Raw genomic sequence first — 24,035 nt, forward strand, 5'->3', positions numbered from 1 at the left:
GAGAAGGTTGATATCCCATCATGTTTGCAACGTCAGTCTGCTTTTAGTCCACCCGGCAAATTCGAAGCAATCTATATTTCTCATGTTGACAAGCGTGTGCGTTGTTCATGAATCAATTTAGAGACCATGATTTTCCTTCTAACAGCACTGCTCGCTAAAATACATTTATATTAATATAATAATATTAATGTTTATCATAAAACTGTTTAAAATTGCATGTTTTCCCCACAGTCAGATGAACCGATTGATGTAGCCTACACTATTGTCTCTCGCAATCATGTCAGTTTTATGTTTTGTGTATGAATGATCACACAGTTTTCAGCTAGTTTGCACAGTTTGAAGCAGTCTTGAGTAAAAATGATCAAACTTTAAAGTCAGAAGCTACTCTGCCAAAATAAAACGTTATTTCTAAGCTTTACTAAAGTTTGTATACAGCGCGCAAGGTTAATGCGCATGCTCCAAGTCTTATTCTCTCTGTGGCAGAAATACAGTGCCACATACTGGTCTGGCATGTATACTACAGCGTTTTGAGCGTGTTTCAGCGGTTTCGTGCGTACGCAGATGAGACGAGGAAAAAAAAAAGATTGAATATGGAAAGATCTGGCTTTGTGTGGACGGGGCCTTAGACATTCACTCAACAATAAATTCAGACAATTCCCAAGTTGCTCTGTCAAAAAGGACAGAAACCACTGGCTAAATAAAATAAATAGATCAATAAAAATAATCAATATGACTCATGGTCTAAATAAATTAAAAAAGCCACAATTATCCCGACTGTTACTGTCATGGTCTGGCTGCATTAACACACATGACGAAGAAGATGAAGATCCAAGACAGTCTTTAATAATATCCACAGGTAAATCCAAACATAGGCAGGCAAGCAAATATATCGATACAAATCCTCGATACTGAAGCCTTATTCAACAACGCAGTGTAACTGCACAGTCCCCGAGGCAAATCTGCATGAGGATCTGCTTCAACGTTAACATCCTGAACTTCCGTCTCATGAGGGAGCGGTTCAGGAGTCTGAGGTCTAGGATGGGTCTGAGACCGCCATCCTTCTTGGGGATGAGGAAATATCATCTGTAAAAACCAGATTCGCTCTCTGAGGGGGGAACTATTTCTATGGCTCCCTTTCCTAACAGAGTCATCCTTTCAGCACGAAGAACATGAGCGTCGTCCGGTATTACCAAAGTGGGAACCATTCCGCTGAAGCGCAGGGGTCTTCGGCCGAACTGCAGCTAGTAACCTCGATTTATTATCCCCAACACCCAGGGTGACACTCCGGGGATGGCCTACCAAGCCTCGGCCCGCATGACAAGGGGTTGGATTAGGTCGGTTGACAGAGTCGCTGTGTTGCAGAGTCGCTGTGCCGCTGTGTTGGGACCTGTGCACCGACGAGTGTAGAAGAGTAAATTTGCTTTTTAATTTGTTCGCCATGAGAACGGTGTTTGGCGTGGGTGCAACAACAGTGAGTCAGCGCAGGCCTGGGCTGACTTGAGGCAGTGGCTGAGCTGGAGTGCTTGGGCAGGAAGTGTCGCATGGCTTAGGATGACTTCTGTGCAGCGGTGAAGTGCTCAGTGAAGCCCTCTACGGTGGGTCTGAAGAGATGGCCAAGAATGGCCATGGTGTGGAGCGCAGAGGCAGCTTGGCCTGAGGACGAGTAGGCCCTACCAGCTAGAGCAGAGGTCATCCTGCAGCGCTTGGTTGGAAGGGCTCGTTTATTCTTCCATCCCACAGCTGCGGGAGGGCAGAGGTGAGCAGCCACTGCCTCGTCCAGGGGTGGCATCTGCTCATAGCCCAGAGAAGGCTCTCTGGGCAGAGAGAGTGAGGCATGTGGGGGCTGAGCCGCCGTGAGCTCACTCGTCTCCGAGCGCTGAACACCTTTGCCCCGCTGTTTCTTCCTTGCAGACTTGTGGGAGGAAGAGAACAGGAGGGTGCGAGGGGCGGGACCGTGAGGTTGCTGAATAAGGCTTCAATATCGAGGAAAAAATGAGTTTTTCCCCACACACAGTATGAGTGAAGTATTGAAAGGGAACTTCATGTACTCAACCTCAGCCTAAGGGCAAACAAAGAGCTCTAAAAGAACAAGCAAAAGAGAAATGCAAACAATATGCAAACTCTTGTGTTTCCGGATTTATATACTTGCATACCATAGATAGAACAAACAAAGTATTAGTACTCAGAACAAGTAAATATATGCTACTGATTTTACAATTATTCAATGCAATGTAAAGTGAAATAAAATTACAAAGGAGAAATTTGTCCCTTTCTAATTCTCTTTTTTCTCTTTGGTTATGACAACAAGATGTCCACACCCACAGGTGAATCAGACCTAAGGTCAGAATTCTTACCTGGACATGTGACAGCTAAATCGACGGCAGTGTTCTGTCCCACAGACATTATCCTGAGAGATTAAAGGTAAATTTTCCTTCAAATTATTATGGTGCTTTAGGTTAGCTATACTTTTGAAACTTAGTTTATGTCAGAACATCTTTTATATTATTTTAGGTTTTCAAAACAATCCACAGAAAGACATATTACTATTTCTGTATGATTTGTCAAACATAGTATTTGACATCATCATCTATAATTTGATGTATTTGTTTAAAGATTTTATGTATTTGTATAAATGCAAGAAATTCAGTGAACTCATAAGTGTTAAATGTTAAAATGTTAAAAATGTTAAAAATGTTAAAATCTCCTATTCCTTGGTTGTTTTAGATTGGTTTAGGCATTTATACGATGACAAGAGACAGTGAAAGCTTGACAATGTTTGAACATATTTTATTTATGCTTTCTTGATGCTTAGTTTTCAAGAAGTAACACTGGTTCATTGACATTATGCAACCAGCTCTGTAAGAATCTAACCTGATTAAGAAGGTGCAGTTGGGGGAGAAGCAGAGACATGATAACCTGCCTAACAAGTGTTACACAACACCGCTGGCGAAACCAAGTACTGAAAGCAAATTCAGCCAAAACGAATTGAAATCAAAGCATTGAAATCAATTTGGATAAAAATGTCTACTAATGTTACTACTAAAAATGTCTCAGTAATTCACTCAAAATGCAACACAAAATGTTCCTACCCTCCATCACTTTTTGTTTTGGTAGGGAACTTACTAAGCTGAGGACCTTTGGTCTGTGAGAACAGATCTGTCAATGGCTTCACAGACCATAAACTTCATCACTTGGAATGTTAATGGACTTAAGCGACACAGAGATCAGAAATTTCAAGAACTACAAAATTCTGATATTATTTTCTTTCAAGAGACACACATTGGAGTAGGAGATGAAAATATTATAGAAGACTATAAAGATAAGTGGCATATTTTTTACACAAAGTATACCTCCTCTAGCAAGGGATCAGCCATACTAGTGAGGAAAACACTAGATTTCAAATACATAAGTGATGAAAAACATAACAGGGGAGCATATGTTGTGTTGAAATGTAAACTGGAAGGTCAGCTGTACACTCTGGTTAGTGTTTATAATCATCACACAGACACAAAAACCCTTGATAAACTTTCAAGGTACCTTCAGTCAATGACCACAGGGCTGCTGGTGATTGGTGGAGATTTCAACACGGTTCTCAATAGATTTATTGACAAAAAATGGAACATGTTGACAATAAACAATTCTCATAGTAAATTGCTGTTATTTGTAGAGAATTTCATGAAATCTCTTCAGCTGGTTGATGTCTGGAGAAGAAAGAACCCCATAAAACAGGATTATACATTCTACATAAAAGATTGTCCTTCATCCAGGCTGGATTATTTCTTTGTTCCAGAAGAATGTATGTGGCGTGTCAGAAGTTGTGAAATAAGAGACTCAGAAATAAATGAAAACAAAGACCATCGGCCCGTGTCTTTAGAGATCAACATCCCTGCGATGCCTATTCAGAATGTTCCCCAGATACAAACAGCCTTCCAATGGCTGAATCTAAAAAAGTATCTTTTGACAGATGAGACGGGTTCATCTATGGGTGAAGAAAGCTCACATGCGGTCAGTGAAGTTGACATTGTGTCAGCTGTACATTCTCTTCAAGTGTCAGACACACCGAGACCAGACGGCATTTCAGTTTCCTTCTATAAAGACAACATTCAGGATCTAATTCCACACATAAAGAAACTCTATGACAGAATCCACAGTGGTGCATTTAACTGCTCTGAGACACACTTTAATGAAACTGTGAAAAGTCCACATGATGATAGTCAACACTTTTTTAATGTTGACTTCCTCATCATTGCAACAGTTCTGGCAAGACACCTAGATGATGTCATTGAGTCCCTTCCAAAGGGACGAATACCAAAAGAGTCTGCAACTGTCTTGATCACTCCCAAAACACATTATGCTTTAATTAGTTTGAGTCATTTTAAGGATGAGCTAGAACAGCAAAAACGGTCAAACCCAACTCTGAGACAGGATATTCTCATTATAGAAAGTCTCCTCAGTGATTCAAAAGAACATTTTTCAGTTGAGAAATACAAACTTCTATATCAGGGCTGCCCTTTGACCCCAGGACTCATAACGCTGGCTCTAAAAAGCTACGCCTCACAGTTATTTGGACATTTAGAAAACTCTGGGGTTTTTATTTTCAAACAAAGTGTGATAGTTTGCTTTCAGCCTGAGGACCTAGAAAAGGTCAAAGCTACTGTGGAGGACAATACTAGTGAAGTATATGAAATAGAGATATTATCCAGAGGAAATGGTGAACTGCTACAATTCAATTCCTTAGGACATGATTGTAAGGATGAGGACTGGGAAAAATGGGACGCAGACATATTTGGGAATAATGACGAAGAATCAGAAGAAAATTGCTCTGAAGTAGATGAAAGGGACAATGGGAGTAAGGTGTATGAAGAGATTGAAAATCTAAAGTCTAAAATCTATGAGGAAGATGAATCAATGGAAGTCAATGAAAGGTGAGGATAATGAATGAAAGGACTTGGACATTTTTACAGAAACCTGAAGTACTCTGAGGACATGGGTTAAAATCCTTGCAAAATTTTGACTTTTCCCACATAATATAACATACTTTGATGAAGATTAGGAAATACTGTCATTCCAAAGTGACTCACAGTTATTGTGTTTTGCTCAGGAGCAAAAGTGGTGAGCTGGAGCAGAGAAATGCTAGCTTAAAGAGACTCATTCATAGCACCATGAAACATTTAGGCTAAAACTACTATCACCCAGTTAGAAAAAAAGTGTGTATAGCATTATGAGACAAATTGTGATGGAGTGTACATAACTGATTCTACTATTACTACTGCTTTGACAGTCTGTATTGTATAAAGCAACAGAAAAAGGTGACTTATCAGAATATGGAAATACCATATGCAGTATCTGTTGATTTGGGACAGTAGTTCTGTATATATTTTGAGGACATCATAATTTGTAAAGCTGTATATTATATAATTAATGTTTTTATTAACTTTTATTTATTTATACTATATTTAGTAGATCAGCCATTTCTGGAGCACCAAAAGAAAAGATGGAATCATTTCATGGGATGAAGAAGAACACACCTCCACTTCTTCCTGTACCATCACAATCTTCCTCTGATGGTGAGCCAATTAGTTAAATAATTTATAATAATTTATAAGTTATAATCAGAATTAAAAAGATTGGTAAGAAAAAAACAAAAAACAAAAAAACAACAACAACATCAACAAAAAAACAATACATAAGTAATAGATCTTTAATAAGAATGCATGTTCTTCCCCTCCAGGACTTTCCATCCGTGCCACAATGACTAGCCAAGGTATAAAAATTAAAGATCATTGTACATTCTGTGATTGAGGAAAAATAATGAGTAGACTGAATTCTCTGATAGGTACTAAAAGGAAGCGTGAATCAATCATAGAGTCACCGCTGACAACAGGCAAGTAAAATCTGAATCTGTCCACCTCTTATGTTCCACTTGTAACTAATCACTTTGTTGCCTATGCATGGTCAGCAGAATTTAGACACACAATGTGATGTTGTAGCATCCTATGTACCATCACAGGGATGTAGACAAAGAAACACCCTGGACAGACTGCCAGTCCATCACAGGGCTAACACGCACTAACATACACCTTCACACAATTTAGAGTCTCCATTTCACCTGTCCTGCAAGTCTTTTGATTGTGGTAGAAACCAGAGTGCCCGGAGGAAACCCACACCAACACAACAGGCAAACTCCATATTTACCATCTCCCCATGAGTCAAGCACCCATGTCATAAATGCCACATGACTGAACACTATTACAATTACATACTATGCACTAGTAAAACATAAAAAAAAAAAAATAGAATTATACATCTGTCACTTATGTTGCTTACAAAAATTTTATTTAATCAGAAACATGGCTCTTCTTTGTTCCATACAGATATGATCATGGAGAATGTAAAGCAAATTATGAAAAGATTCACCAAAAATTTAGATCAAATAGAAAAAGGCAGCAGGAAGAAGGCAACCATTGGGATTTTTGGAACATCAGGTGAAGGGAAGAGCTCCCTATTAAGTGCAATATTGGGGAAAAAGTATCTACTGCCATCTGGTTGTTTTGGTGCCTGTACAGCTGTTGTTACTCAGGTGGAAGCCAATCTGACTGACTCCAACTACACTGCAGAGATTGAACTCTTCTCTAAAGAGGTTTCCTCATTTGTATTCATCTGAATATGCTTTTAATAAGTTCTTTATAAATATGTGAATAAATCAGACTGTGGGAAATGGAACAAAGCCATCTTTTTCTCCAAATTGTGTTTTGTGTGCCTCTGCAGGAGTGGGAGAATGAGCTCAAAGATCTTTTCAGAGTTTTGTCAGATGAAAGTGAAGACAGGAATGATGACTTGGCTGAAATTGCTGTAGAAAAGATCACTGTGCTGTATGGAGCTGATGCAGACAAGAAAACATTAGAAGAGCTCAAGAATGATGACAAATTTACTGAGATTGAATACTTTTTGTGCACTAATAAGGAAAAACCAAACAGTTTCTCAAAGAGTGATGTAGGTTTTGGGAGACTGTTTAATATTTAACATATAAAATGTATAATGCATTTTTAATTTGCTTTTCAGCAAACTAAAACAAAGCAATTTATTTTCTCAACAGGTCAATGAATTTATCGATGAGGTTGCAAGTTACATACAACACATTTAGTCAAGTTCTGGTGGCTGGTACTGGCCGCTTGTGAAGAGTGTGAAGATCAAGATTCCAGATTGTCGTGAACTTCTGGAACACATTGTGCTTGTTGATCTTCCTGGATCTGGAGACTGCAATAAGATTAGAGATGATCTGTGGAAATCTGTAAATATTAAATACGCTCCTTTCAAACAGTTTGTCAGATTAACCACACAATAAATATATTATGCCATTAAGAACATTTCCCCTAACTCAGTGTTATATTTAAAATCCTGTAGAAGCTGAGAGATTGCTCTTCTGTGTGGATTATTAGTTCTATCAATCGAGCAAGCACTGACAGTGGCCCTTGGGGGATTTTAAAGCACTGCATTGAAGAACTGGGACCAGGAGGAGAATGCAAAAGCATTAACTTCATCTGCACAAAGACTGATGACATCGATCCAGAAGTCTATGTTAGGTATTTTGTGAATATTACATATAGGAAGTGAATGGCTGGGAAGTGGTATAATTCTAAGCCTAATTCTAATAATCTTGTTTCTTTTTGTGTGAAACAGATCAGAACACTTTATAACTTTTAATATTCCTTTTTAGATCTGCACGGCTTTTTAGTGACAAAATCTCAGGAGACAAGGTTTGTTAAATGTATAGAAGAACTGTACTAGCTGTAGTTATGCTGTATTGCTCCTTTGTTTTCATAGACTAGTGCTAATTTTGGTAACACTTTAGAATACTGATCCTTCATTAATGAATAACTACACAGGAACAAATGAGTAATGCATTATTAATACTCTAGTAACTACAATTAACTAACAAGTAACTGATGAATGAATTAGTAATAGTACAGTTAAAGGTGGTAGTTCACTATTAGCTAATCAGTAACTACTGTTTTTTTCATACCTCCCAGAGAACTACTAAGAACTACTATATACATGTTCGTAATTAATGTGAATAATGAATAATGTATAATTAATTATAGAATAAAGGCCTTGGTAACCCACTATTGACTGAAGAATTACCAAATAATTAAGAAGGAATTACTAATTATTTGGATCAGTATTCTAAAGTGAAAAGCATGATAACTCTCAAGTAACTACTGAAGTCATTGTAAACTTTTGAGGTTTTGTAAAGTATTGGATAGTAATAACTCAAGAGTTACTATATAACTCTAAAGTAACTACTTCTTATTTGGATCAGTATTCTAAAGTGAAGATCATATCAACCCATTAGTAATTATTTAAGTGTTACTACATCCTTCTAAAGGAACTACTAATTATTTGGATCAGTATTCTAAAGTGAAGATCATGGTAACCCACTAGTAATTACTTAAGTGTTACCAAATATATCATAAGGAATTACTGTACAAAAACATACAAAACATCAAAAGTTTACAAAGACTTCAGTAGTTACTAGAGAGTTATCATGTTTTTCACTTTAGAATACTGATCCAAATAATTAGTAATTCCTTCAGTCATTACTAGTGGGTTACCATGGCCTTTACTTTATTATGAATTTTACATTATCCATCATTCATGGACAGGGACCGCCCTGGTGGTGGTGGGGAGGATGGGGGTGAACGCCAGCGATGGTATCTGCAAACACAATAGAAGTGGGAATAGAACTTATATACTCAGGTGACGTGTAATGATTGGTTAGATAATGAACAATGACGTGCATTAGAGTCTTCCGGGTAGAACTTCTGCTAAATGTTCCCATTTCTCTGGGAGGAATGAAAAACAGTAGTTACTGTTTAGTTAATAGTGAACTACCACCTACAACTGAACACTATTACTTACAAATTCATTAATCAGAGTTTATTGTTAGTTAATAGTAGTTACTAGAGTGTTAATAATGCATTATTCATTTGTTCCTGTGTAGTTATTCATTAATGAAGGATCAGTATTCTAAAGTGTTACCCTAATTTTAGTTTCCCCTGTAAGTGAGACCTAATATCACTGCGATTACAATTTAATATATGTAATAATTTACTGAGGAAAAATAGATAGTACATAATCTACCACCGAATCAGATTTTACTATAAACATGCTCGTGTGTGTGTGTGTGTGTGTGTGTTGTTGTTGTTTTTAATCATTCAGGATCAGAAAAAAAGATGCATACTTCATAGAAATGAACATGCCAAGATGAAGGTCAAAGAAAAGTTTGAAAAATCTAAACTTAAGGTATTACTTTTGCAGTCTTTTTTGTTTCATTGCTTTGTTATGTTTGCCAAGTGCTTCCTGTTGTCATGTTATTCCCTTGCACCTCATGTGATCTTGCCATGTGCTCCCCTTGTGAATGTGTCATGTTGTCATTGGTTGTTTTAGTCATGTGGTTACTTTGTTCTGTTTTCTGATTGGGTCATTGTCTTGATTGTTCACAGGTGTTCCCTGTTTTATCAATAGTCTTGTATGTATATATATAGCCCTCACGTTTTATTGTCTTTTCTAGCTTTGTTCCATGTAACCTGCCTGTAGGTGAGTCAGGCCAGGCCAGGCCAGTGATGGGAGAAACAAAGCTTTTCAAAGCTAGTTTGAATCATTTGAACCAATTGCTTTGCAAAACGATTTTATTGGAGTCTTACACACATGATGTACAGATGTCTATGCCGTAACGTTACATGCATTTGTGAATTTGAACCGCGACAGATATTATGGGAGTGGCTTGATGAAGCGCAGGAGATGCAGATAACTTGATCTTGACCCTTAAGAAACTTTAATTAATGCTGTCAAATATGCTTCAAAGGTAAATTATTTGCTAATTACAACATTGAAATAAAAAATTTCCTGTACAAATACTAGAAATTGTGAATATAGCCTAAATAATTGGGTAATCATGTAAAAAAAAATAGTGCACATATTATTTATCTATTATAACATTTATGTCGTTCTTCTGTCATTTATTCGCTTGGCTGTTTCCTTATAAATGTCTAGAAATTTGTCAAGTTTTTAGTCAGGTGTCTTTTCTCATTCTATGATGTCATTACGTTGCCGTCTTGACTCCAGCCAATCGCTGCCTTGCTGATCGTGGTTTCGTGTATCGATACATCTGCCCTTTTCATGGAATACGAGAACACGCAGTAATCTTAGACAACTTAATCCAGATATTTTAATCCAATCTGCAACTTCGTTTGAAGAACCAAATTAGCCAGAGTTCAGTAATCACGATTAGAAGATCTGGCATCTGTCAAATAATCTCAGATGTATTAAGCGAGGTACGAAGAATATGCCCCAGGTCAGTTCAAGTCTGTTTATCTTGTATTTTTTAATGTTTTTGGATTAAATAAACTGCACATGGGTTTGCTTCTGATTGCCTGCAGTGGATTCGTTGCAGAAAGCTAGACCAGTAATAATGAACCCAGCAGTTTGTCTCCTGTGCCTCGTTAAGGCAATCTGGCTATCGAGGACTATGTCTAGGATCTTTCTCAACTATTTGTTTCAAGTTGCCAGGTCCTTGGAGGAATATATCGACCATGCCCTTCTGCTGAGCGGTTCCTCATTTACTGTGGGGATTGTGGATGAGGGGCTCCACAGTCCTGCAGACCACACCACAGCCCACACCTCAGAGAGTTTCCACGCCCCGACCGCCATGTCTGGAGTTATCCACACCAAGACCTGTTCATGTAATGGCTGCCAGATCAGTACCTATTCATGTCATGTCTGCAAAGCCAGAGCCTGTTCAGATTATGCCTGTCAAGCCCGAGACTGTTCACGTCATGTCTGCCAAGCCAGAACCTGTTCATGTCATGCCTACAAAAAGCCTGAGTTTCTTCACATCATGCCTGCCACGTCTGAGTCTCTTAACAAGATGGCTGCCATGCCTTTGTCTTCTGACAAGATGGCTGCCATAACAGAGACTTCAGCCAAGATGGCTTCCAAGCCAGAGTTTCTTCACATCATTCCTGCCAGGCTAGAGACTGTTCATGTCATGCCTGCCCAGCCAGAGACTGTTCATGTCATGCCTGCCAAGCCTGAGTTTCTTCACATCATGCCTGCCAAGTCTGAACCTGCTCAAGTCATGCATGCTTGAGTCTCTTCACAAGATGGCTGCCATGCCTGAGCCCTCAGCCGAGATGGCCGCCATGCCTGAGCGGATGCGGAGCTCGGCTCACCACTGCTCCATGGACCATGTGATTCCCTTACTTCTCATGTGATCTTGCCATGTGCTCCCCTTGTGAATGTGTCATGTAAGGTGTGTTCGACATCGGCTGCGGCTGGATGCAACCGATCGGCGAGAGTAACTGCATATAGGTGGGGAGGAGCTGAAAACGGAGGTGCAAAGTTGGACACTTTCTGCTTCCCATAGTGATGCTCATGCTGTGTTTGCATACTTTGTTACAGCTGAAGTGAAATAAATGCAATATTTGACTAATACACAGATGTTTTAGAGAGATTTTCATTCAATACTTGATGTACTGCTTACAGCATCTGTTTTTACAAGAATAAAGTTCAACAAAAGCATATATTATTTAAATACCAATGCAGTGGGTTCTACGTTTTTATCAGTTTCATTTTGATAAACATGACACAATATAACATTGCGACTACATGAAAAGAGCCTTCACTGTTTTAAAAATACAGATTTTTGAGCATTAGTGGATCTGAACGTGTGAGAATAAGCATGAAACACAAGCGATCATTGTCATGCGGTGAATCCGGCCAAAAGTGAAACAGCTGTGTTGTCTTCAGAGCTTGTGCAGCTGCTCTTGAGAAACTGCATTGGCTGACTTAGTCGGCTGCTTTCGAATTGCTCTCGTGGTACTTTGAAGCCAAATGTCACAGTCACTTGGCGTCGGTGTTGTCTCAAGTCGAACAAAATTTCTTACCGGCATGCACTGCTTCAAGTCAGCTGCCGATCGGTCTGTGCAGCGCTGCATGAAGTCGAACAAGCCTGTTGTTATTGGTTGTTTTAGTCATGTGGTTTCTTTGTTCTTTTCTTCTTTTCTGATTGGGTCATTATCTTGATTGTTCACAGGTGTTTCTGCTTTATCATTAGTCTTGTGTATATATATAGCCCTCATGTTTCATGTTTTTGGATTAAATAACTGCCCATGGGTTCACTTCAACTTGCCTGCAGTGGATTCGTTACAACTTTTTTACCTAATTTTCTTTGTTACATTATTTTTTTTCAAAAACTATATATACAATATTATATTATATACAATACAATATATGGATTTCTTCTAATTAACATTATTTTCCTTTTTTTTTTCTTTTTTAGAAAATATTCAGTTCTGACAATCAGTTTCAAGTTTTTACTGTAAGTTCCAAAGCATTCTTTGACCACGATTTAAATCTGGAATCTAGTGAAACAGGTAAACTATATTCTGTCTATTGCTTTCATTTTATGATTTTACCACTTTATTTATGACAAAAAATAATCACGTCAAACTGTTACACGTGTGTGTGTGTGTGTGTGTATATATATATATATATATATATATATATATATATGTATATGTTTAAATATTTTATAAAGTGAGATAAAGCACTGACCAAATGAGTACAAATCACATCCTTGTCTTTATATCTAGAAATCCCTAAGCTGCAGGATGAACTGAGGACTCTTAACAAGACCATTAATCGAGGACTGGTCAGAGATTATGTCAGTGAAGCAAAGGGAACTTTACTCTTAATTCAAAGTGGCCAGCTGGATACAGACAAGAAAACGGTATGAGTCAGAATTAGAATGACTAGAATTAGAGTGTATAGAATGCTGCTAGTATATATTATTCTGTAATTCACTGCTCTTGTATGGATGTGTTTTAGATGGAAATGAAAGTCATGGAATTAGAGAAGAACCTACTGAAGGCACTAAATGAACTGGACAAATATTTTGAGAGCATTTATAGTGATCTGGAGCAGTGTCTCTCAAAGGGAGTGGATGAATCAGTGAAATCATGTGTTGCTTCCACAAAGAAATTGATAACAGTGAGTGTGATTCAACTGTTTTGCATAATCACCATTTTCTTGTCCTTTTAACACATTTTTTTTTCTGTTTTTGTTTTGTTACTCAGAATAAAGATGGAAGGGGGTTCCATAAAATCCTTGGAGCTTTGTGCAAGAACTATGGATGCTATTGGTCGAAAAATTGGGATAAAATTTTAGACTTGAACAAGACATTGGCCGAACATTTGCATGAAGGGATTGATAATGAATTCAACAAGATTTTTTCATAAGTTTGGTTGTATCATTCCATTTCCAGTCTTAGAAAAGACGGTCTTTTTAGGGCATTATCATAAAGTTTTTTTTTTTTTTCATTTAAGTACTTTTAATTAACATTGCTGTTAATTATATTGTTGGCATTTTGTTTACAAATTATTCACATTATATTGGTGCATAAACTGGAGCAAAGCTTGTAAACGTGGACCAACTGTAGATTGCATGTAAACCAGCAAATGAGACCGATGCCCAGAAGATACAGATTGGGTTTAGATTGTGACAGATAATTTCTGCCCAGTTTGATTAGTTTAAGGCCAAATGTTTTGTTAAGGGAACAGCATTATATCCTTATGTTTGTTTTATGATATCTGTGCAGGACCCAAAATATGAGTGGGTTTGTACTGGTACTCCTTCTAGTAATGGATCAATTAGACCAGTAACATACACTCTGTACAGGAAATAGAAATGAATTTGCTTATACCTCCAAAGTCCCCTCTGAATCTTTTGTTCAAATGCCACATACAATAGACTATAGCAATGTAAAGCAAACATTGCAAGTTTGGGAATTTGGCTATCACTATTGTATCAGATTATTAACGATTACACCTACATGTATGTTCTGTAAAAGGTTTTTAAAAATGGTTTTCTTTTGGCGTGTTCTTTTCTAGTGTGACTGGAAAAACGGGGAAGTCAGTGCAGGAACAGATTGATAAGTTCAGTATTATCCAGAGTGACTCTGCTAACCCCTCATCTCCCATCAATAACATTCAGAACTTCATTAAAATTGAGGTGAGTTCAGTTGTCCTCTTGGAGACACTAATGTGTCATACTCCAGCCCTGGTCCTCTATGCCTTTCTTTACTTCTGTTGAAGTCTATGTATGTGAATCCTCATTCCTTATAATTAAGGAGGCTGTTTTTATAACCCAGTAAGCACTGAAATGCAAACCAACTTTTAATGCAGGATGGAAATAAGCAGACAATGTTTCAAGACTTTTCTGACTTTTCTTGTGTTTTTTTGGAAGGAAACAAAACTGAAGGCATTGCTCAAAAGAGACATTGTTGACATGAAGAAGCTCATCTACTCATCAATGCAAACAGCTATTGAGAAAAAAATGGCTTCTTGCTACGAAGGTATGCTAGCATTAAGTTCTAATTCATCACAAACTATTTTAATATAAATTGTACTTTTTATTTATTGCATAACAAAAACATCTTTCAAGTGTGGTATTAGTATAATTCTCTTAAACAAAAAAAGAAAAAGAAATCATACTTGCATGTCATCCCAAACCCGTAATATCTTCGTTCATCTTCGGAATACAAATTAAGATATTTTTAATGAAATCTGAGGGTTTCTGAACTACACATGGCAGCAACGTCATTGCACCTTTTGAGGTCCAGAAAGGTATTACAGACATCGTTAAAATAGTCTATGTGACTGCAGTGGTTTAACCTTAATTTTATGTAGCGACAAGAATACTTTTTGTTCGCAAAAACAAAACAAATATAATGACTTTATTTAACAATTTTAACTGTTGACAGATACGCAGTTGACGTGAACACAGTGTAGGCTTCCATGTTTTAATTAAATTATTGAATTAAAAGGGTTAAAAAAAAAAACACCGGGCATGTAACAAATTACGTTTCATTCATGAAACACACATCCAAGAATTTATTTCCTTGTTCTGATGTGTTCTTCATGAGAAAGAAAATGAATGAATACAGAGTGTTTCTCATTTTAGAAGCTGCAGCAGTGACTGGAACCGGATCCATGAAGAAAAGGCAAGACCTGCTAAGAGACACAGTCGATGAGATAAAACATGACATGTTCAACGAGGCAAAAAAGGAAGTGCTTAAAAAGTTGAATAACTTAAAGGTACTGATCACAAATTCATTAAAGACGATCATGTATTTAGTTGTACTATGTCTACAGTCAAATATAATCTTCTCTTGTTTCTTTGTGAAGCTGCACATAATGGACGCTCTTGAAAAAGAACTAAAGAAAGCAATAGAATGCTCACAATCACAAACCAGCAAAATCAGAGAGGGTAAGAGAGAATGTCATCCTATTACACCACAGAAACAAGAGTTCCCATTCAGTCAGTCACGTTCGACGTTACATCGATACTGACGTAATGGGGTCTCGCCTGGGAGCCCAATCACCTCCAAGGGTACAAAACAAGCCAATGGGAATTGGCCTGTGAGATTTACATGCCGGGCCCCTCCCCCGGCATCCGGGTATAAATAGGGCCGGCATACTCACCTTCATTCATACTTTTGCTGAGGAGCCGATCGGCTGATCATCCTTTCACCTCCTCAAAGAGTGAATTTCTGAACTAAGAGAGCAAACAGCAATTTTAATTGCTAAGGACTCGGTCCTGAAAACAGCAATTTTAATTGCTTTTACTGTCTGTTCTCTGGTGGCTGCTCGTATCTCTCCAGCTGGTTGGGAAGGCACGCTCAGCGGTGGGTGTGACGGCGCGCTGCCCACAGGACGGTGCTGCACTCATCCCTGTGTGCTTCGGTTGGTGAGGTATTCTAAAAGAGCAAGCACGGGCGATCAGCGTCTTTTTCAAGATGTCTTTTCGTTTCTGGATGCGGACGTTTCCTGACTTCCTCTGACGGCCACGATCACTGTCTCACGTGTTTGGGGAAACCCCACGCTGAGGCAGCGCTCGTGGATGGTACATGCCCTCATTGCGAGAGCATGTCCGTGTTGGCATTGAGATCGCGACTCTCTTTCTTTAACACAGGAATGAGAGTCCCCTCTGTTACTACCCCAGGGCCAGAGGCTGTAGCGGCCGCTGGCCAGGTTAGTAACCCTCCACCGTGTCCCGAGCGCTCGCGGGTGGATGATTGGTTTCTGGGCTCGGGGCGCGGTTCTCAGCCGCGTCCCGCCCCAGTGCCTTTCTTCCCGGAGGTGCATGAGGAGCTCCAGAAGACGTGGATGGCCCCTCACACGGCCAGAAACCGTTCTTCTGCCTCCTCCGCTCTCACTACCCTCGATGGTGGAGCTGCTCTGAGATGAGGGAGGTCGACAAAGCTCGCTTTCTGGACGCCCCCATCTTCCAGGCCGGCCTCTTCGGCGACACTATCGAGGACTTCGCTCAGCAGTTCTCGGCAGTGCAAAGGCAGACAGAGGCCATAAAACACATCCTGCCCCGGCGTGATGATGCCACCAATCCGCCACGGGCTGCGCCTCCGTCTGCTCCTCGCCGAGGGCGTCCTCCTGCGGCTCAGGCTTCCGGGAGATCGGACTCGTCCCATCCTCCCCGAGCTTCCCGCAGGAAGGCCACGCCCCCCGCCCAGACCGCCAAGCCTTCTTCTAAGAAGAAGAAAGGCAAGAAGCGGCCCTGAGACGGGAGACCCGGTGGTTTTGGAGACTGCTCTGTGGGAGACGGTGACCGCACCGCTCCTTCCCCTGGGAGAGGGCCCGGGGGAGAATCCTGTGTTCTGTTCCGCCGCTGGCCCCAGTGCCAGCGGTACCCACATTTTCAACAAAAGAGCAATTTCCAAAAACCTCTGGGTCATATAAGCCTTCGCTCCCTCTCTCTCAGCCACTCCTTCCTTCGCCACGGGCAGGGTCTTGGCGCCCCGGGAACGCGCTGCCTTCCCACGCCACCCTGCCCACTCGGAGCCATGTGAGTGGATCCCACTCACAGCCTCGACTTCGGGACGCACTGCCTCCCGAGTTGGGCCACAGTGCTCCATGCTGCCCCCCCGTGGGTACTTCTGTTGTCCGGATGATTCCACTCGTACGGAGCTTGGGGCGTGGCTACGCCTTCCCAACCCGTCCCGTTGGCTCATTCGGACAATCAGACTCGGCTACGCGATTCAGTTCGCCAGGCGTCCCCCCAGGTTCAGCGGCGTTCTGTTCACCTCGGTGACAGGTCCCAACGCCTCTGTCCTGCGGGCGGAGATTGCGGTTCTTTTGGCGAATGACGCAATAGAGCCTGTCCCTCCAGCCGAGATGAAGTCTGGGTTTTACAGCCCTTACTTCATAGTACCCAAGAAAGGCGGGGGGTTACGACCGATCCTGGACTTGCGTGTCTTGAATTGGGCCCTTCACAAGCTCCCGTTCAAGATGCTCACGGTGAAACACATCCTCACGTGCGTTCGCACCCAGGATTGGTTTGCAGCTATCGACCTGAAGGACGCGTACTTTCATGTCTCGTTCCTTCCTCGACACAGACCGTTCCTACGGTTTGCGTTCGAGGGGCGGGCATATCAGTACAAGGTCCTACCCTTCGGGCTGTCCCTGTCTCCTCGCGTCTTTACCAAAGTCGCGGAGGGGGCCCTTGCCCCGCTCAGGGAAGTGGGCGTTCGCATCCTCAACTACCTCGACGACTGGCTCATTCTGGCCCAGTCCCGAGAGCAGTTGTGCGAACACAGGGACCTGGTGCTCAGTCACCTCAGCCAGTTGGGGCTTCGGGTCAACTGGGAAAAGAGCAAGCTTTGCCCCGTGCAGAGCATCTCTTTTCTCGGTGTGGAGCTGGACTCGGTCAACATGACAGCACGTCTCACCAACGAGCGTGCACAGTCGGTGCTGAACTGCCTGAATTCGTTCTTGCGGAAAACAGCGGTCCCAATGAAACAATTTCAGAGGCTCCTGGGGCATATGGCATCCGCAGCCGCGGTCACGCCGCTCGGATTGCTTCATATGAGACTGCTTCAGCACTGGCTTCACGACCGAGTCCCGAGGTGGGCATGGCACCGTGGCTCACTCCGTGTGGTCATCACACCGAGTTGTCGCCGCACATTCAGCCCGTGGTCGGACCTTGCTTTTCTACAGGCTGGGGTGCCCCTAGTACAAGTGTCCAGGCATGTTGTTGTCACAACAGATGCCTCCACCACCGGCTGGGGTGCCATATGCAGTGGTCAGTCGGCGTCGGGTTCCTGGACAGGACCTCAGCGCCACTGGCACATCAACTGCCTCGAGTTGCTAGCAGTACTCCTTGCTCTGCGCCGGTTTCGACCGTTGCTGCAGGGCAAGCATGTACTGGTCCGGACGGACAACACATCGACAGTAGCGTACATCAACCACCAAGGTGGTTTACGCTCCCGTTGCATGTCGCAACTCGCCCGCCATCTCCTCCTGTGGAGTCAGCGCCGACTCAGGTCGCTGCGCGCCTCCTACATCCCGGGCGAGCTCAATCGTGCGGCCGACGCGCTCTCACGACAGCTCACGCTCCCGGGGGAATGGAGACTCCACCCCCAGGTGGTCCAGCTGATCTGGAGCCGGTTCGGGGAGGCACAGGTGGTCCTGTTCGCCTCTCAGGAATCCGCCCATTGCCAGTTGTTTTATTCGCTGACCGAGGGGACCCTCGGCACGGATGCACTGGCACACAGCTGGCCCCGGGGCCTACGCAAATATGCGTTTCCCCCAGTGAGCCTCCTTGCACAGACACTGTACAAGGTCAGGGAGGACGAGGAGCAGGTCTTGCTAGTTGCGCCGTACTGGCCCAACCGGACCTGGTTCCCGGAACTCATGCTCCTCGCGACAGCCCATCCCTGGCGCATCCCCCTGAGGAAGGACCTCCTCTCTCAGGGGCAGGGCACCATATGGCACCCGCGGCCCGATTTGTGGAACCTCCACGTGTGGTTCCTGGACGGGACGCGGCAGACTTGAGTGGCCTACCGTCCGCGGTAGTCGAGACCATCACTTCGGCCAGAGCCCCCTCTACGAGGCGGGCCTGTGCCATGAAGTGGAGTCTGTTCGTTGAGTGGTGTTCCTCCCGCCGGGAGGACCCCCGGAAATGCCCGGTCGGTGTTGTGCTTTCCTTCCTTCAAGAGGGTTTGGAACGGAGGCTGTCCCCTTCCACCCTGAAGGTCTATGTGGCCGCCATCGCAGCGCATCACAATGTGCTCGATGGCAAGTCACTAGGAAAGCACGACCTGATCATCAGGTTCCTCAGAGGCGCCAGGAGGTTAAATCCCCCTAGGCCTCGCCTCATTCCCTCCTGGGATCTCTCCGTCGCCCTCTCGGGTCTTCGGGGAGCTCCCTTCGAGCCCCTTGAGTCAGCCGAGCTTAAACATCTGTCTCTTAAGACAGTGCTCCTGACCGCGCTCGCCTCCTTCAAGAGGGTTGGGGACCTGCAGGCATTTTCGGTCAGCGATTCGTGCCTGGAATTTGGGCCGGACTACTCTCATGTTATCCTGAGACCCCGGCCTAGATATGTGCCCAAAGTTCCCACCAGTCCCTTCAGGGACCAGGTGGTGAACTTGCAAGCACTGCCCCCGGAGGAGGCAGACCCAGCCCTCGCGTTGCTGTGTCCCGTTCGCGCTCTGCGCGTTTCCGTGGACCACACGCAGAGCTTCAGAAGCTCTGAGCAGCTCTTTATCTGTTTTGGAGGTCAGCAGAAGGGGAAGGCTGTCTTCAAACAGAGGTTGGCCCACTGGATAGTGGATGCCATCGCCTTGACGTACCAGTCGCAAGGCGAGCCGTGCCCCCTTGGGTTGCGAGCTCACTCCACTGGGAGTGTTGCTTCTTCCTGGGCGTTGTCGCACGGTGCCTCTGTTGCAGATATTTACAGAGCTGCAGGCTGGGCGACACCGAATACATTCGCGAGATATTATAATCTCCGAGTGGAACCGGTGTCCACCCGTGTGCTGTCTAGTCGTAGATAGCCATGGGTGTTCGCTTGCTGTGCCATTTCCCTCGGGAGAGGGAATGCGAGCACTTTTCCCGCTCCTCAGTTCAGTTCCCCGTAACGGTGAACCCTGTGGAGTTCCTCCTGCATCCTGCGGCAGCCAGACGCGGCGGAGGCGTCCGGCGCTAGGTCCAGTACTCGTGTGTATGCCCAATTGGTCTGCCCTTGTACTGAGCTAGATGCCCATATGCTGTGATTCCCTGCGGGTAATCCCATATGTGTTTGTCCACGGTACGGTTTCCCTAACGGTAAACCCGTGTCTTTCCCTGGGCGGCTTCGTTTTGCCCTATCTCTGATTGCTACTGTGTTCCTCCCGGAAGGTAGGACCTACATCAGAGATCTTCCATATGCGTTACTGTCTTCAGGCCAGTCCATATGTGTTTCCACACATTACCTCCCTTCGGGCAGGGTGTGGTCTCCGTAGCTTTCCCCTCCTCGGGGAATGCTTTCCTGGCGTTTTGGTCATGGCTGAAAAACGTGGGAATTGAGTTCCGAAGCACTCTTCCCCGTGGGTAAGGAACAACAGCTTCGACCTCTCCACTGTAATGCCCTGTCCTCTCCATTCCACTGGTATGGAAGACATTCCTGGGCTTACTCTGGGCGCTGGAGGGTTGCGAGTATGGGCCGCACTTGCATCTGCCTCCCTAACACTCGTAACGTGGTTCAGTTGCTATGGCGCTTTCCACGGGACCCCATTACGTCAGTATCGACGTAACGTCGAACGTGACTGACTGAATGGGAACGTCTAGGTTACTAGTGTAACCCCCGTTCCCAGAAGGAGGGAACGGAGACGTTACGTTCCCCTGCCATAGCTCTGAGTCACCGCTGAGCGGCCAGATACCTATCTCGGCTCCTCAGCAAAAATATGAATGAAGGTGAGTATGCCGGCCCTATTTATACCCGGATGCCGGGGGAGGGGCCCGGCATGTAAATCTCACAGGCCAATTCCCATTGGCTTGTTTTGTACCCTTGGAGGTGATTGGGCTCCCAGGCGAGACCCCATTACGTCAGTATCGACGTAACGTCTCCGTTCCCTCCTTCTGGGAACGGGGGTTACACTAGTAACCTAGACGTTTGAACAAACAGTCTTTTGCAGTGTCAAGTACTGACTAATTATTCTCCATCGTTGTCATTTCTAGATGTCTCCGAATATATTGAACAGCTGGAGAGACTGTCAGATCAGCTGTCTGACTGATAGGCATCAAGCACAAATAAACCCAAGAAAAACAGAAGAAACAAACACATAAAAATACACATTTTCAGTGTGTTTTCTTTAGTTTTACAACAAATGTTTTATTTCTGTATTAAAATTTGTCCATGTTTTATTTTTTTCTTCACATTTGTTTGGTGGAAGATGTACTTTATCATAAGTTGTTTACTTTTATCAAATTTCTCTGAACTTTGGGATCTATTTTAATTTTTATTTTAGAGTTGCATGAATTGTATATTGATTTGTTGCTCTGTTTTCATTGTAACTGTTTTACAGAAAGACTTGGAAATGAAATTTAAAAACTAAGAATAAATAGGCTCTCAGCTTGCAGGAATTTTAAGGTTATATGATGTAAACTCCTTATCACTTCTCTTTTCTGTTTTGCTGTATAAGCTTAAGATCAGGACATGATGAGGAGCCTGAAAAGTATGAGCATCCCATTCGGGAAACATCTGTTGTTTTCAGAAAAGTGTGGGAAAAATCTGGCAAACCTTTAGTATTTGTTTTTACCCTTTTCAAGCACCTTGCAAAGGGGTAAAACCATTTACAATTATGGTAAAAGTAGAAAGGAGGCCTTATGATAATCTGTCCATTTGTTTATCCAATATACTTTGTAAGTCTTTGTTATATGATATAAAAACATATTCATTTAAAGTATAAATCGAAATCTGACAAACTTTGAAGAATTTTGACCATAGATCTTTGTGTCTGCGATCATTTCTTCCTGCAGATGTGTATTCCTGACTGAAAGGATTGAGAATATCTGAAGGCATAGAGATACAGAAAATAATCTAACAAAAATGTAGCTGTCCTATATTCAAGAAACTTTATAGATTAGTCAAAACAGGCTGACTGGATAAAAAAATAAATAGATTAATAAAAGTTATCCATATGACTCATGCGCTATACTTTAAAAAAAAAATCTCCATTTTGAGAATGTAAATAACATTGTCATTTAAAAAAAAAAAAAAAAAAAAAAAAAAAAGATTTCCAGTTTCTTGATGTATTTACAAATGTCAGAAAAGCACCAAAACATTAAAGTCATCATAGGAATCATCATAGGCCATCAGTAAAAATGCACAAATGTTAGTCATGTGTTTTTATTATGTTTGATGTCACCGAGGCACCATTTTGAAGGTATTGTTATTCAGAGAAGTAAAGTAAAGAGATTAGAAGTAGAAGTGTGTGTGTAATGCCTGTGTGGTCCAGATGTAGGGATGGTGCCCAGTCTAGGTCAGTCTCCAAATACAGGTTCTGTCATGAAATTCTATATCCCGCAGGCTAATAGGTCCTTAACTCAAACTGCTTGCAATCATATCATTCTCTATAGGTCACAGCTGATTGATTTCTGCTGTATCAGTAGCCAATGAGCTCGCATGCTCAACCTTCAAATACTTGCCTTAGCAGTGCAACGCACTTTCAGAAACCCTCTGAAATTCAGCATCTAAGATAAGAGAATGGTCTTTCTTGTGCACAGCATGCACTCTGGTCACAAAGAAAGGGAAAGCTGAACCTATACTCTCCAAGTTGCAACATAAGGGGTTATGGCTGAAAAAAATAAAAGAGAATGCAGAAACCACTGCAAGCTTTAAAGGAATGATCATAGTCAGACAACACCGCTTTTATCACCGCTAGTTCTTTGACGTTGACAAAAAGTGTTTATAAAAATTGGCAAACCCTACCTTTAATTGTCAAATGTAAAAATATTGTTTTTTTTTTTCTTTTGGAAGCTGCATTCAAATCCATTTGGCTCAAAAATCTGAGGGGGCACGTGCATGGACATTTGAATGGACATACCTCCCATGATTTATCACTGAAATCTCACAAAACTACATAGTCTACTTATTGTTACCGCTGCTAATATTATTTGCAAACATAATTTGAATTTGCAATGCATGCTGTTCCTCTATTAAAATTCACTAACATTGCAATCTGATTTTGCTATGCATGCTGCTGCTATTAATAATATTGGCAAAAACTGCAATCTGAAATTTTATACTGCTGCTACAGCTGCACGAAAGTACTTACAATTGCTGTAAGCCTGGTTGAATAACAGAAAACGTAAGCAATTTCCTACTTAAAGTTTAATGAGTATCCTCATGGCAACATTGTCTGCTTGCTGCTTCTGCATAAATGGAAATTGCATCAGTGCTGCCAATTTAGCAATTTTGTCGCTAGATTTAGTGACTTACCCGCCCCTTTTGAGACTTTTTTCAAAAGCCTAGCAACTTCTTGGACAAACCTTATCTAAATTCCACAACTGGCCCACTGATCTATATTTATATTAATATAGATCTGTGGACTTACCAATATGACATCATCTAGTGACATTTAGTGACCAGTTTTAGCTACTTTCAACAGAAAGCAATTTGCAACACTGAACTGCATATTCGCTAGGTTCTAACATACTAGTTAATTCACTCTACATATGCATCAAAACAGTACTTTTTTATATCAACTTTAAAGGTGACTTTAATTATAATAATTGTAATAATCATAATTAATGAACTATCATTAAACAGAATGTTTTTTCATAACTAATTTCATAATGAATAAACTTTAGACTATCACTAAACACTATCAATAAACTGAATCTGAACTAACTTTTCAAAAGTATGTGAAGTTCACAGCACACTGAAAAAAGTGCTGAATTTACATGATTTAATTGTGTACATCGGTCCCACATAAATCAAGTTATAAAAATATAATTTGTTAATGTAACTTTAACATGATGAAATTAAGTAATTCTTAAGTGGCCCAATAAAGTAGTCTCAAAGTGAATTTTGTGAGGTTTATTTATTCATGATTCATTCTTTCAAAACATCCATTCATCTAATATGTTCTTTCATTTAATTCAACTTCATATGGATTACATGATTGAACCATTAAACTGGAC

At 41.8% G+C, this 24,035-nt stretch overlaps 1 pseudogene; it reads left to right on the forward strand.

Annotated features, from left to right (window-relative positions):
* Positions 1-2,066: 2,066 nt before the first annotated feature.
* On the forward strand, positions 2,067-22,835 carry LOC125276244 (annotated as a pseudogene).
* Positions 22,836-24,035: the final 1,200 nt, after the last annotated feature.

The sequence above is a fragment of the Megalobrama amblycephala genome, linkage group LG9, assembly GCF_018812025.1.
Source record: "Megalobrama amblycephala isolate DHTTF-2021 linkage group LG9, ASM1881202v1, whole genome shotgun sequence".
NCBI lineage: Eukaryota > Metazoa > Chordata > Actinopteri > Cypriniformes > Xenocyprididae > Megalobrama > Megalobrama amblycephala.